Source organism: Pinus tabuliformis, chromosome 8, assembly GCF_031772625.1.
Source record: "Pinus tabuliformis cultivar Carrire ecotype Pingquan chromosome 8, CPIR1, whole genome shotgun sequence".
Taxonomy (NCBI): domain Eukaryota; kingdom Viridiplantae; phylum Streptophyta; class Pinopsida; order Pinales; family Pinaceae; genus Pinus; species Pinus tabuliformis.
This window is the reverse complement of record NC_142294.1, coordinates 1,230,581,715-1,230,598,178: the sequence shown is the minus strand read 5'-3', so window position 1 is coordinate 1,230,598,178 and position 16,464 is coordinate 1,230,581,715.

The window sequence follows — 16,464 nt, the reverse complement described above, 5'->3', positions numbered from 1 at the left end:
GCTTGTTTTGAAATATCTGGGCATTCCTACCCTTCCAAATACCCTGACAAATATAGAAGGGAAAAACCATGTTTTCTTTGGGGCCATACATCCATATTTTGAAACATTGTTCGATGGAAGTGTAGATATGTCATGTATTAATCCCTAATTTCAGTGAAATATGTTCCCAAACATCCTTAGCCACACCGTAGTCAATAAAAATATGCATGATGCTTTCACCTATATAGTGACATAAAGAACACCAACCATGACCCTTGTAGCCTCTTTTCCTTAAGTTGTCCCATGTCATATTTTTACTTTTCTATAGAATCCATCCAAACAACATGGTGTTTTTGGGTAGGTGTAAGGACCAAGCCTTTGAGTACCAGCATTTTTCGGTCACACCATTGTGGGAGGATGCAATATGGTTATATATATTCCTCACATAAATGGGCCCATTTATGAATAGGTCGAACCAATACAAACTATCTTCCTCATCGACCAACGAGATCCTAGTCAGGGACAATTGGGAAATGTATTACATAAATATTTTTAATATAAATAAAAATTAATATATGTGCACAAGTACTATTAATACATTTAATTTTCTTTTTAATGTAATAATTAAGAAAACGTTTCTTCAAACTTAAGTATAAAGCAACTTTATGTTAGCACTAGCAACTTCAATACAAAGTAACTTTATGTTAGATTAACAACTACACCTTTAAAATACATATAATAATATTAAATTTCTCTTATTAGTCCCTGCCGCAGGCATGACTGGGACTATAGTAATCGAAAATCTGGGATTAATATTAGGTTTGGCTGGTTACTGTCAAGAATAACCAAACTGACAAAAAGAATTAAGGATCACAATATATTTTCATAATGCAATCTATTTTACCATCTTATTTGGCCTTTTCTCAAGGTGGGGAGGCTTTAAGCATATGTTATATTGATATGTTCCCTTGGAATTTTCAAAGAGGTAAGCTAGCAGGTAAACTAATGTTAGAATTAGTTGAAGACCTCTGGAGAAATACCACAGACAGAACGACCTCTACTAATGGAGAAATAGTGAGTCCAAAGACTTGTATTCAAACTGAAACCAACACAAATTATGTTAGCCTATTCTATTGGAAATGGATACATATAATTATGTTAGCCTATTCTACTAGAAAACTGACTTCGTTAACTTGGGATTTAAAATATTTGCACAAAATGAGATATGTGAACCTGACGTAATGTCGAGCCTGGGTTTTTTAGCCAAACAGGAGCTGAGCTTGGTATTTCTCCTTAGCCTTTGCACCTTCTCAACATGTATTTCTTTCAGAACCTCTTGTACTCTAGTTCCATTCCTCACATCATGCTTTGTTTTTAGAATAGCTACTTGGATCTGAAGGTAATTTCCATTTACACTCACATCATTATTTGTTTTCAAAATAGCTACTTAGATCTAAAGGTAAATGCCATTTACACTCACACAATGCTTTGTTTTCATAATAGCTACTTGGATTTGAAGGTAAATGCCATTTATACTGCCAATAGGCACTTCTGTGCCAAAAAACCACTATTATGGAACCCATTATGAGGCAATCAAGGATAGATTTTCATGTAAAATTATCTTTCCTTGGTTGTAGGCAGAAGGTAGAGTCAAGGAATAGACGAAAAATAACCATGGATTCATTGGAGTAGTGCAATTCGGAACATGCAATCGATGTCCACCTATATACAAATAGATAAAGCATGATCCAACTCGAGTTCATGAATGCCCTATTACTGGATATTGGAATTGTGAAACCCTCTTTCTCACTACACTAGGTCATAATAGATTCATTGCCATGGTTTTGGTTTTGGTTTTGGTTTTTCATGTAGATGGGTGGGTTACACATTATGTGATGTTGGGCAGGCATTTAGAAACACACTGACCGAGGAGCTCACGTGCATGCCTAGTCTACCTTGCTCAACTCCTGAACCTGATGAAGAGTTTGATCACATCTAAATTCTAGGGGGCCACTTGGATGCATGCAAGGCCCACTTGGTAGTGGGGAAAGTTACTTTATTTATTTATTTATTTAACCTTATTTATTAGTTATTTTGTTTTTATTTTTTATTTTTAATACATTAAATAAAATAAACACCAACAATGTTAATAAGTACTCTGAAAATTGCCCATGGGGCTTTGGATTGATGGTGAATGGGTGCATTGTTAAGGCACTCTGTGTGATAGGTCACTGGTTCAAACACCCCATGGGTCTTACCTACCAAAAAAAAAAATTACTCAGAAAATTATCCCGCAACTTATTGTGTATCACCCTTGAATTCAGGTTCATGTCTGTAATATTTGCAGATGAATATTTATTAGAGGGTATGACAACATTCTCATGAGAGTTGTTATGTCTAGATGTGGTTCAATCTGTGAAAAAATTTCTCACTTCTCACAACAAAGGTGATTGGTTGTCTCTGTGCAGTGTGCCTTACTAGATTATTTCTTCATTTGGTTAGAAATATTTCTTTTCTTTACTGATTTTGTTCTCAGTCATAAGATTTGATTTTATTTCTTTCTCTAGTTTGCCTTACTATGAATCTAATTTTGTCTACATGTGAACAATAAAACAAATAGGGTAGGCAGTCATGGATTGGAATAGGATTTCCATTCTTTCATCTCTGAGATGGGGTACCTCAAATTTTGGTAGTTTTGATTCCAGATAAATACAACCTGGGCATGGTGTTGTTCCAAATCTTAGATTTTGTGATATTCTACATCTTATTTTGGTGCCCCGTCTGATATGGGAGGATAGAAATAGCCCCAAATCTGGAAAAACAACTATGTGTATCTTATTATAGGATCCCACCCAAGCCAGGAGGGCAGAAATCACTCATTCAAATTCAACCTATGCAATAGAGCTAGAGATAATGTTTTAAATATGTATTTATATACCATTGACTTATACAATGAAGCCCTAATTTTATTAATCCGGGAGGTAGAGGTTTCATTTCAAGAATGCATACAGTCTTTAGTGGAGTTTGTTAGACTGTACACATCATGTTGGATTGGAGTATGAAATAAGGTCACATTCTCATTGTGCATGTTATTGTTTGAACGTAATTCATGGAAACAAAGATAAAATATTTGTGGTAGCCTAGTTTCCCTCGACTCGTTGATATTGCTTCTGGTCACCAAAATAACAATTGATGCAGTGAGGCATCAACTGAAAATGTTATATTTTTAGCAACACTTGAAGTCAGTTTTAATATTCTTCTCTTTTATAATCACAATATTAAGATTAGTATATGATATTTTCTTTTGCTTTTTGTTTTCTTTCATTTCTCAGTGAATATTTTTTCCAAAATTGACCAGTTGTAGGTTTGATGCTTGTATTGGTTGTTATAGTTTTTTTGGGTTGAATGTTACCTCGCTAATTGAATTTCTATGGGGTACTATAGGTTCCATTTAAAATTCTTAATATACTTCTAGAAAATATTTGGAACACATCTAGTGAGAGAATAGGATACTCAATCATCTAAGGAATTTATCTTGGTATCCCCTATTTAATAGCAACCAATATTGCCAAGACAAATTCAACCATAGATATTTCCCATAATTGAAAATAAATAGATCCAAAATTGATTTAGAGAACATTATTCATCCCATGTGTTATCACTCAAAAATTTTCCCTAGAAGTTATCAGAAGAAGGGAAAGACTGAGCTAACCACAAACCAATCTTTTAAGTATAGGCTCTAGCCAACCTATGACTCAGAGAGGGCTCTCTCTCTATATAATTTAGCTTTGTTTTTCTGGGATTTTAGGCTAGTTCTTAATGTTCATTGGGGTTTTGGTTTTGAATTGAAGGTTGGGTGGTGGAATTCTTAGAATAGATGGATAGAGAAAGGTCTTTAAGCCATCGGGCTATGGAGTCAACAAATGGATAGCAGAACTGGATCAATTCATTAAAGGGAATGTTCACAGGGTAGGCTAGCAAAGTAAAGCACAATTATTTAGGTCGAATGGGTAAAATGATCCTAACCAGGGTGAGAGAGCACTTAAGAATCCTCAGACCGGGGTTAAGATGAAGAACAGAGGATAATCGTGAACAAAGGAAAATTAAGAATCCTTTGCTATAGATCACAAGGAACTACCTAAAGTAAAGAGAACTCAAGAATTCCTTAACTTAGATTAGTGAAGAAAACATTAAACATGCATAGCAGTCAAGACAGAGTGCAGTTAAGCAATTTCTGAGATATCATTCCATGTTATAGCATTCAGATTTTTAGAGATATAAGTAATACTATGGAAAAACTTGAAGAAAAATAACATTGAACAGGAGAGAATACTTATTTGAACTTTGCTTTACACAAGAATCCAGTGAAATATCTAATCTTTATTCCTTGATCCAACGAGCTGATCCAGTCATTGATACAATAGAATTTCAGATTTAAGAACAAGAAGTCTATAGAAATGTTTGGAATCCACCCTACATACTTCGAATTGTAAAGTATTAATACAAAAAAATATCTCAAAAAAACTTGAGATTTAATCTAGGAAATACAAATTCTTGCCAAGAGATAGGGACAGGGAATGAATTATTTCATGCTATCCCTTTTATTATGGTTGTGTTGGCCTTTATTGTTGAAGTGTTAGCCTTTTATTATGTCTTGCAGTTGTGGAGTTTCACGTTGGAGTCTTCTTTACTTTCATCTTTCAACTGATACTCTTTAACGCTGATACGCTTTGACCCTGTTGTGTTGTTTTTACCTGTTTAATCTGGTTGTTTCATTTTTACTGTGTAGTAAATTTATCCTAGTAAATTTTTCATTGTCTCCCACCATTCTGCATCAGGTAACTTTACATTCATTATTCTACTGTATATTTCATCAACTTCAGTATACTTGGCAAAATTGGTCTTGGAGAGGAATAAATGTTTGATCTCATGCTCTAGGAAAAACAAGTTCTCAAATGTGTTGTACAGCACTTTTCTTGTTGGCAATGCTTTTATGGATGAAGAGTTGGCTTGCTCATTTGCCAACTTGTTAGAGCCTAGATTTGTCTCAAGCTGAGAAGACAAGGTTCTAGGTCCACATCAAACCACGCTCATCCTCGTAGCTAGCACTACAAGAACAGGAGAGGGCTCTCTTCGGGTCGATCTCAACAAAAGAAAAGCGATGGGGCTCGAGATGACTGATATTGCAACAAATTTTAGGCTAGGTATTATGTGCAGGGATTTGATTTGGTTTTTTGAGGGTTTTGTTGAAAAAATGGGAAAGGCAAATTTGGGCTCGAGGATGAAGCACAACTTCTGCAGAGTTCTGATTGGGGAAAGGAAGGCAATCGTTTTGATGCTTTAAAGTGAGTGAGATGGATAGATCATACTGGTGAGAAGCTAAGGAGAGCAAGAGAGTCTCAATAATTCCCCTTAAACAGATGAAAACATGAAAATTTAAACAAATTCAAAGGCAGAGCATAATAGTTATGGATTCTACCTTAATCACTCATTTGTTCAAGTTCAGAAGAAGAAGCTTGAAAATGATACACATAACACTAAATAAAATTACAATTACTTAGAGAAGCACACCATCAAAACATAAAGCCACATGGATCCAAAACAGTGCTGCAAAACCCTAGTCTTTCCTTTGCCAAAAATGCATAAATGAATGTACAATAGAGTGCCAAACTTTTCCCAAGTGTCCAACCCTGAAAAATGACTGAGAAATGACATAATATAGGCAGTCCTAACTCCTTCCCATGCCTCTAGGGGTCAATCTCATCATTCTAAGAGCTGTTTGAACCAATTCTAAGCAAGGAACTGAAATCTAGGTAGTCAAACAACTTACTCCTATATGCTAGGAAACTGATTCATTCACTCACATTTCACATTTTGGTGAATGAAACTTCTAGAATAAGTAAAAATGTGCCAATATCACATCATGGTTGTCAAATTACATCATGAAGTGTCAAAATTAACATCAAGAAGCAAAACTGGTCAAAACTGGGCGAATTGTTGAGCTAAACAGTGAAAAACAAGCCAAAATTCTCTTTGCACCGCGCCAAAATTTGTATGCATTGCGCCACATTGGAGCTGATTTTGAGGCACTTCCTGAAGTCCAAATTGCACCCAAGAATGCTTTTTGGAAATCCCTAGCTATCTACTTTCCAACCTAAGTAGAATTTCTGAATTTGGTGCCCATTTGCCCCTCCAAAACTTCAATCTCCCAAGACTGCTTCCTGTGTGTCAAAATAGGGGTAGAGAGGTCATTTTTTGAGTGTTTTTGACCTCCTGGGGACTCAAAACTTACCCAATCTTCTTGGCCATGCACCATAAGTCATGATTTTTCATAAAAAATCCAAAAATATAAAGTTTTTTTTCATTTGGAGCTTCCAATCATAAGTGTGTGCCACGTGGCGCGGTGCACATGGAGAAAAACCCTGTTTTTTAGTGCAAAAATTCCAAAATGTCATAAATTGCTCCAAATTTCTTGAAATTTGGACTGAAGGTTCTTCATCAAGGGAAATGGTTGGCCAAGTATGCCTCAACTGATATCTTCAGTCCTTCATCCACTTTTTGCCTCCTTGATGCTCTCTTTAACTTTGCTTTCAAACTCCCGATTATCGCTTTGTACACCAAGTTCCGAGACAAATAATGATATTACTGCCACCTCTATGAAGCCTCATGGGTGAATGTCCTTCCAAGGGTGAGTCACTTTGGGTTTCCACTTCATAATCGGATGAATGACCGGATGACATAACTGTTGTTGCACCACTGCCTTGGAGAATAGATGCCGATGAAAGAACTGTGTTGGACTGCTCTTTTGTAGTGTGATTGAATTCTGCCACCAAAGGGACAAATGCAACAAGGGACTATTAGGAAGAGGGGAATTAGTAGGGGTTTAGGGAATATTGGGACAAATTTGTTTAGGAGGGTTTGGGAAATTTGTATAGGGTATGGTTTAGGGTTTTACATTTGGAAATGTATGGAAGGAAATTGGGAATAGGGATTTAGTGAATTTTTGGAGATGGGGAAGAATTAAATTAGGAAGAAATGGAATAAGGGAGAAGGGAATGATGGAAAGAAAGGAGAAATTGGATGGAAGAGTGAATTTGGTATCAAAACACTTGTTTTGGAACCTGTTCACACCTAATCCGAAGGCAGTTGGGTAAACTAGAACGTTAACAGTCATCAAGAAGATGAACTGTTCCGTCCACTTTGTGTATATAAACAATTGTTCTCTTATGAAATAATATCTCAGTTTTCCTTTGTTCAATGTGGAGTTACCCTGGCCTGACATGGTATCAGAGCACAGGTCCCAGAAATAGTTGTAACTCCTCTGCTCTCTGGCGCACTAGCGCTGCATCTGCCTGAGCGTTTGCCTGACATAACGCTCTCTGCTCTCTGGCGCACTAGCGCTGCCTCTGTCTCTGAGAACGTTGAAGATTCTTCCGTTGAGGAGATTTGACGCCGATTTGCAGCACGTTTTAGAGATATTTTTTTACAGAATGCATTCAATCATTTCTATGGTAGGAATAGTTCTCACTGGCAAGGAGAACTATTCAGAATGGTCTCGAATGGTAAAACACACCCTCATCTACAATGAGTTGTGGAAAGGAGTGTGTGTCGGAGAAGAAGACAAAGACCCTGTGCAGCCTACATCAGATAAAGAACTTGTCATTTGGGAAAACAAGAATAGCAAAGCCTATGCATTGATCGCAGCATCTGTAAATGAAGAAGTAAGTCGTCATATTTCATCCTATTCCACTGCCTTTGAAGCTTTACAAAAGCTGAAAGAACTCTATGATTCACATTCTGCACTTGAAGTTGTTCAACTCATGATTAAACTCTTCACTCTTGAACTGAAAAATAATGATCCCCTTGCTCTTGCATCTGAAATAAAGTCTATAATGCATGATATTAAATCCACTAAGGTTGAGCTGGATATCTCTCTTATTGCCTTTCTCAAAGCACTCTATCCTACCTACTCTAATTATCTTGAGTCTTTACAAGCAAATGGAAATCTTAAAGACATAACCTTTGAGTCTCTTGTGAAAAAGTTTGCTGAAAGAGAGAAAGCCTTTGGAAAGAAAACAGTACCTGAATCTTCTGAAGAGACTGTTTGCCTTGCTCATAAAGAAAAGCATCCTGCTCAAGATTCTACAAGAGGAAGAGGTGGACGAAGAGGAAGAGGAAGATACTTCAGAGGCAAGGGGGGCAGACATTCTCAAGCAGAAAAGGCAGATCTGCATTGCATTCGCTGCAAACGAAATGGATCACATGATGCTTCTACATGCAAGCTACCATGGGACAAAATTGAGCAGAGAAGAAATCAGCAGAAAGGTAAAACTGATGACACAGACAAAGGTAAAGCACCTGAATCCACTCACTATATTGAGGCATAATGTAACATTGGAGTAAATGAAGATTTGTTTAATGCTTCACTTGCTTATTCGAAAAATGACTGGTTGCTTGATTTAGGAGCAACCTGTCATATGAATCATAGGAAAGAATTTTTTGAAGATTTCACTGACAATGTTGATGGAGCAGTATACTTTGCAGATCAGTCAAAAATCAAGCCATCAGGGCTTGGCACAATCAGGCTTAAACTGCCTGGTCTTCCAGACTTTCTTCTGGATCATGTTCTATATCTCCCACAGCTCAAGAGAAACTTGTTGTCCCTGGTCCACATCCGCCAGCAAGGTCACTCCATTCATATGTTTGATGGCAAGCTTGAGGTAAGAAAGGCATCTGACCACTCACTTGTCATGAGGGATATAGAAGAAGAAAGACTTCTTAAACTGCAAGGAACCTCTGCTCATGCACAACATTTCTCATATATTACTCATCATGAAGAAGGTACACTTCCGTCAAGTTTATTATGGCATGCTAGATTTGGACATTTAAACTATGATAGTCTCCGCTTGTTGAAGAAAAATGGTGTTGCTGGTTTGCCTACCATTCCTAGAAAACATAAGCAATGTGATGCATGCATTCTAGGAAAGCATAGCAAACAGTCTTTTCATGATTCACATTCAAGAGCACATAGGAAGCTTGAACTCATTCATTCAGATTTATGTGGTCCAATGCCTGTTCCTTCTGCAAATGGAAATAAATATATCATGACATTTATTGATGATTACACCAGAATGTGTTGGGTTTATTTATTGAAGAACAAATCTGATGCTTTTCAAACATTCAAGGATTTTCATAAGTGGGTTGAAAATGATGCACAATCTCATATTGGGTCTTTTCGCACTGATAATGGAAAAGAATATACATCAAATGAATTTGAACACTATCTTCGCCAACATGGGATTAAACATCAAACAATTGTACCTTATAATCCCCAACAGAATGGTGTAGCAGAAAGAATGAATAGAACAATCTTGAATATGGTACGATCCATGCTTTTCTTCAAAAATGTAAAGACAACGTTTTGGGATGATGTTGTTCTATATGTTGCATATATAAAGAATAGATGTCCATCTAGTGCTATAAGAAACAAGACTCCTTATGAATTGTGGTATGGACATGTTCCTTCGGTAAAACATCTCAGGATCTTTGGTTCCACCTGTTATGCTTTAATACCAACGGTACATAGAAACAAACTTAGTGCTAGAAGTCGTAAGTGTATCTTCCTGGGGTATTCAAACACATCTAAAGCATACCGTCTCTATGATGAAGTAAATAAAAAGTTTGTTTTATCTAGAGATGTCATTTTTCTTGAATCATCCAAATCTGACAGTGTTGTTGAGCGGCAACTTGATCGCTTGGATAGATTCACAAAACCGAAATCATTTCAAGAGTTTGATAATCAGATTCCACATCTTGAAGGGGGGATTCCTATACTAGATCAACATGTGGAATCTTTTTCTGAAGAACAATCTCCCCTGCATGACACTCCAACAACGGATGATGCTTTAAGTGATGTAATTGATAGAATTGGGAGACTCAATATTGATTCAGACCCAACTCAATCAACAGAGCAACCTGGACCATCTCAGAAAGGTCCCCCAAAGTGGCTGACAAAGACACTTGAAAGTGTTCATCCTGATGAAATTGGAAAAACAGGAACCAGAAATACAAACTGACAAGATGAAGGTGATGTAGATAACTCTAATTCACCTGTTGATATGGATGTTACTTATGATTGTGAATTGAACTTGTCTACAGATTTTGAACCAACTTCCTTCAAAGAAGCTGCTTCTCATGATGAATGGAAAGAAGCGATGCAGAAGGAGTATGATGCCCTCATAAAGAATGGCACTTGGAAGTTGGTTGATCCTCCATTTGGAACCAAACCAATTGGCTGCAAGTGGGTCTATAAGAACAAGTACAAAGCTGATGGCTCACTTGACAAGCACAAAGCTAGGCTTGTGGCAAAAGGTTTTGCACAGAAGGAAGGGGTCGATTATGAGGAAACTTTTTCCCCCACAGCAAAATGGGCAACCATCCGGACACTCTTTGCACTAGCTGCTCAGAACGGTTGGAAAGTCCATCAAATGGATGTAAAAACTGCATTCTTGAATGGAGATCTAAAAGAGAATGTTTTTATGTCCCGGCCTGAAGGATTTGTTGTGAAAGGACATGAACACAAAGTATGCAAACTTGTGAAGTCCTTGTATGGCCTCAAACAAGCACCACGAGCCTGGTATGAAAAACTATCTGAGCATCTTCTGAAACTCAACTTCAAACATTTTGATCTTGATGATGCAACTTTATTTGTCAAGAAAGTTGGCAAAACAGTTGTATATCTTGTGGTATATGTAGATGATCTTTTAATGACAGGGAACAATGAAAGCTATATTGCATCCATAAAGAAAGAATTAGGAAAAAGTTTTGAAATGACTGATTTGGGCTATGTTCATTACTATCTTGGCATTGAAGTAACCCAACATCCAAAATCCATATTTCTTTCTCAAAAGAAATACATTGGAGATTTGTTAAACAGATTTGGCATGACAGAGTGCAATCCTCTTTCTACTCCAATGGAACAAAACTTGAAGCTCACATCTATTGAAGGAAAGGAATTTGAGGATGCAACAAAGTATAGACAGCTTATAGGAAGTCTCATCTACCTCACTACTACCAGACCAGACATTTCATTTGTTGTTGGAATCCTCTCCAGGTTTATGCAAAAGCCTTGTGAGGGACATTGGTCTGCTGCAAAAAGAGTTCTAAGGTACTTGAAGGGAACTCAAGACCTCGGAATCAAGTATACACAGGTGGACAACTTCAACTTGATTGGATATTCTGATTCAGACTTCGATGGAGACAAAGAAACTGGGGTATCTACTTCAGGATATGCTATGAGTCTTGGATCAGGAGCTGTCTCCTGGAGATCACGCAAACAATCAGTACCAGCAGATTCCACAACAGAAGCAGAATACGTGGTAGCAGCTGAAGCAACGAAAGAAATTGTGTGGCTCAGGAAAAGTCTTGAAGATTTGCAGGTAAAACAAGTACAATCAACTCCACTCATGATTGATAACACCTCTGCAATAAAGTTGGCCAAGAACCCAAAGTTTCATGATCGTACTAAGCACATCAATACTAAATATCATCTGATCCGACATCATGTTGAGGCCAAAACAATCCATCTCCGTCATTGTTCCACAAATGAGCAAATTGCAGACATCTTCACCAAAGCGCTTGGAAGAGAAAAGCTTGAAAGATTCAGAACGATGCTTGGACTCACCAACATCCCTTCAGATTAAGGGGGGGAATGTTCACACCTAATCCGAAGGCGGTTGGGTAAACTGGAACGTGAACAGTCATCAAGAAGATGAATTGTTCCGTCCACTTTGTGTATATAAACAATTGTTCTCTTATGAAATAATATCTCAGTTTTCCTTTGTTCAATGTGTAGTTACCCTGGCCTGACAGAACCCACAGAAATTTTTCCTTTGAGGTACTTTAGAAGTAGGGTTTAAGATTTTTGTTCAATTGTTATCATCCACCAACCACCATAACATATCACAAAATTGGATGAAAAACCAAGATAACAACCCTACCTGTAAAATCCACACAAGTTATGGGAAATTTAAAGAAATTTCAAGCAAATTCAGGCGTTCAGGTGTATGCGCCGCGCCGCATACCCAGTGTGCCATGCCCGTTCAGAATTACACTGGACAATTTCTCCCAGTGCGCCGCGCCACCTACTCTATGCGTTGCGCTTTTTTCGGAAGACGTTTGGAGGCCTTCCCGGTGTCAAAATTGGGCACAGGATAGCTCGTTGGAAACACCTTTGAGTATAATTTCCAATAAAACTAGAATTTTTCATTTTGGAGTTCATTTTCCCTGTCAAAAATCAAATCTTCCAAGACTGGTCAAAATGTGCCAAATGAGGCTGCCTAAAGGTAGAGTGCTGTTACAGTAAACTTTTGAATGCCTTCCTCAACTCCAAATTGAGCTCATGATAGCTCATTGGAAATGTATTTGTGTATAGTTATCATTTGACTCATCATGAAAGTCATTTTACCGACCAAGCTAGGAGAAAACTTGATTTTCCCAAGGTCACTTCAGAGGTGCATCAATTCTCCCAAGGCAACTGTATTTTTGACATTTCTCTAAAACCATGACACCTGTGTAAAAATGGAAGGATTTTTTTCTTCCTTGGCATGTTGTGGACAAAAACCTCTCTCAGGTTTCCCAAATTCATCTTTCCTTGCTCAGAAACATCATTTGAGTAAACCTACCCCGATGTGTGAAACAAGAGATTTGTCGAAATGAAGCGAAATGAAGGGGATAGGGAGCTTCTAAATTCTTGAGAAAATTTTGGGAAGTAGGGAGGGATGTTAAGAAGTAGGGGAAAGTGTAATCTCAGCAATTGAGTGAGGGGAAGGGGTGAAAAAGGGCAAAACACAGGCCTAGCCTAGAAAATAGGGTTTGTAGCAAGAAACTAGGGTTTGTGCGAAAATGAGGAATTTGGGGGATATCAGTGATGGGAAGTGTTTAATAAGGTACACTAAGGATAGGGGAAGGTGTATGAACATCAGGATACAAGTTTTGCTGATGATTTGACCATCCAAGAGAAATTTCCTTCAAAACCCTAAGAGAGGGAAATGAACCTTACCTAGTCGCAACTGAAGCATGAACAAGGTGTAAAATGACCCATTGGAACCTAACATAATGATGACAACCTTTTGAATGATACACCGAGCTGAATGGTGACATGAACCGTCATTTGGACAACTTTGACAGGAGTAAAAGCAAACCCTAGACCTAATGCCTAGTGACCAAATTTTGCTTGAAGACTCACTGAAATGACAAAATTTGACCTTGCACCTTAAAATCACTTTGTAAGAGCATGTTTGATCACTGGAGGAAGGCTGGAAAGACTAAAACTAACATTGGCTCCAATGGGGATGGTAGCTCCTTGGAGGTGCCAAGAATGGCAGATCTTTGGGAGAGCAGACAGTGCCTTCATCCATTGGGCAATGGAGTCAAAGCTCAAGCTGACATGCATGACTGAAAACGAATGACTTGACGACACAAACTGACGCTCACTCAACTAAAAACTAACTTGATACTTAAACACAACTGAGAAACTGGAAATGATGCTCAAAGTGGAGCTTATTCATCAAAACCTACTCTAACAATTTTATTTACCACCCGATCAAGTGAAATGAAACAACAAATGCAACCAAGTAAGTATTCCGTCTATTGTTTGAATTCTCCGCAAGTGCTCACTTATGAACAACAAGAGAGAACTACTAAAAGGCAACTCCCATGACAACTTGGAAACAGATCTATTGAATGCTATGGATTCTATATCCGCCTCCAAAAACATTGCATAAGGATCTTGAAATTCATGCACACTGGGACTTAGCTCATCCAATGGATTACTTCTTTTCTCTTCATACCATGAATGCAAACTTTTATCTAAGCTTTGTGACGAGACTCCTGCTAAAAATGAGAAAGAAACCGACTGTCGGGTCAAGTTTATATCAGTACATGTTTCAGGCTCACATGTAGTCAATGGAGAAAGACTTTGACTGCAAACCTCATCCAAAACATCAACTATTGGATCATGAAAAACTTTAAAAGACTATTGCACCCCATTTTCTATTGGTTCCAATGTGATTACATGATTGCCTACATGCTGCTTATTCTTTATTGAAGATGTACTATAGAATTTTCCCTTCAAAAACTGAAATGATTCGAAACAAAATGGTATGGAATCATCTTGCATCATCTGAGCATATGTTCTAGCTTCCAAGTCTTCATGTGCAACTTGAAAATCAAAGGCATCCGGGGGCTGCAAATCTGGATATGAAAAGTCTTGAACAAGGTTTTCATTGCCCTCAAGATGGTCCAAATCAAGACTTGTTGACAGCTGATTTCTGATTGCATGGAAGTTGTCTCTCATGAACTGACATGAATCAAAACAAAAAGGCAAAGATCCTTCACTTACTTCAAAATTTGTTGCACTTTCCTCGTCATTGTCATAGCTGATATGCATCGGTTGATCACTGTATTCGAGCTGCTGAAAGTGAACTTCCTCCTCCCACAAACTAGCTGTTGATTTGTCTGCAAGATTAGCTTCTTTTTGGAGAAAATAATTATCATCATACTGATAAAACTGAGGCAAATCATCAGTATAAAAGACATCATCAAGCATACATGTCATATCAACAGATCTCTCTTCTCCAAGATGATTAATAAGACAATCATTGTCAGATCTATGGCATAAGAAATAAGATGTTTTGGATCAGCAGCTTGTTCTTCTTCAATCAGTGAGCCATGGTCTTGAACATCATAATCATTCCTTGCAGTGATCCTTTGCATCATCTCCTACTGCACTTACCAAAATGTCAAGCTTTACCTCTAGAGATTTCGATTCCTCTGGATCTATGTTTCCCATCTCTTCTTCCTTCAACCTTGCCTTGCGGATCAGCAAGTGAGCCTCTACATTTACTGCATTGTTCTGCATCTCTTCAAGTGTTGCAAGGTTCCTTTCTCTCAGTTGAAACTCCATTTCCAGATCAAAGGCACTCGGATAGTGCAAGAGAGCAGATCTAGGAGGAGGTCTTATATCAATCGGCATTGAATAATAAACTTGATTAAATCTGGCTGAAAACTATTGTACTGTCTCCCCTGGCAATCTTTTCAGCTGGTTATACTCTTCTATAATGAGGAAAAGGTTTTGTCCAATCAACCACCTGTCGAGGAAAACTTTGACAAACTACTGGAAATCTGAGATGCTCGCATTAGGCAGGGTTTTGAACCAACTCTTGACTTTGCCTTGCAAAGAAAGAGCAAAAAGCCTTATACTGACATCTTCTTCATCAACTTCAAAAAGGTCTAGAAAATTCTCAACATTCTGCACATGTTGCTCAGTATTGACATTCTTACTTTCACCATCAAACCTCGGCAAGTATAGATCATATTTTTTGGGGAAAGCATGGAGAACAGAAGGTAAAACAAGAGGTTTATACCTATCTAGGACTATAAAAGGTGTAGGAGTATATACAAGAGCTACAGGATCAGTTTTGTTTTCTTTAGGTTCATCACTCTGAAGAGGGTCATCACAAGATTCAGAAGAAGGGTCTTGAACAAGCTCAAAGGAATGCAAATATTTGGTATTCACAATCTTCAAAGGGAAAGAATCAACTGCAGGCCTGGGATTTGTTAGAGTCAGTTTGGTCAGTCCTCTGTCAGAGATCAAAACTCTTTATGCATTTTATTTTTAGGTGTCCCGCTCCATTCACTCAGCTGCATTCTGCTAGGGGCATGCCATAATCTGACAGAAAAGGTCATGCTAGTCATTTCCCCTCATGTCTGGCTCCTACTGGCTTAGGTCTTTGGTCAAGGATCACTAAATTCCATGACAGTCAAGGTCTGGTCCTTTAACGGACAAAAGTCATTTTCGATCATTAGGTCTAGGGATCAATCAATTTGGTCTTTAAATTTGTCTAGTGAAGCCATGCAAGGCAGAGTGAGGCCCTTACAAAGTAATGATTCAGAGAGTTTTATCGTCATATTGATAAACTTCGACTGTTCTTCAAAACTTTGTTTTGAAGAAAAGTCAAACAGTGTCATTGGTGATAAAATTTTCAAAAAATTCGTCAGTTGATTTCTTCAGATGCATTCATGGTTTTCGTGGCCAAATACCCTGTCATGCAATCCCTGCAAAGAGTGCCGAAAATTTCATCATTTGAGCCAAAATTTCAAAGGAAAAGTGAAAATCAGTGTTGCTTTAAGTCAGTGAAAAAGTGTCAAAACATAACATTAGAAAATGGTATTTTGAAAAGAAAAATTTAACCCATGACTTCCAAGTCTTTATATACAAGTTTCCACCAAAAAATCAAAGTCATTGTGCAAATCAAGTGCATAGGGAAACATTGCAAAGTGTTTAAGTGGCATCGTGCGTGTTTGGAGCAAGGTTGGAGGCAGTTTTCAAGGCGTGGTGCATATACACAGGGGCGCGGCACACACAGAGGGCGCAGCACACACAGAGCCACCCCTCAGTTCAAATTTTCAACGGGTGCGGCGCAC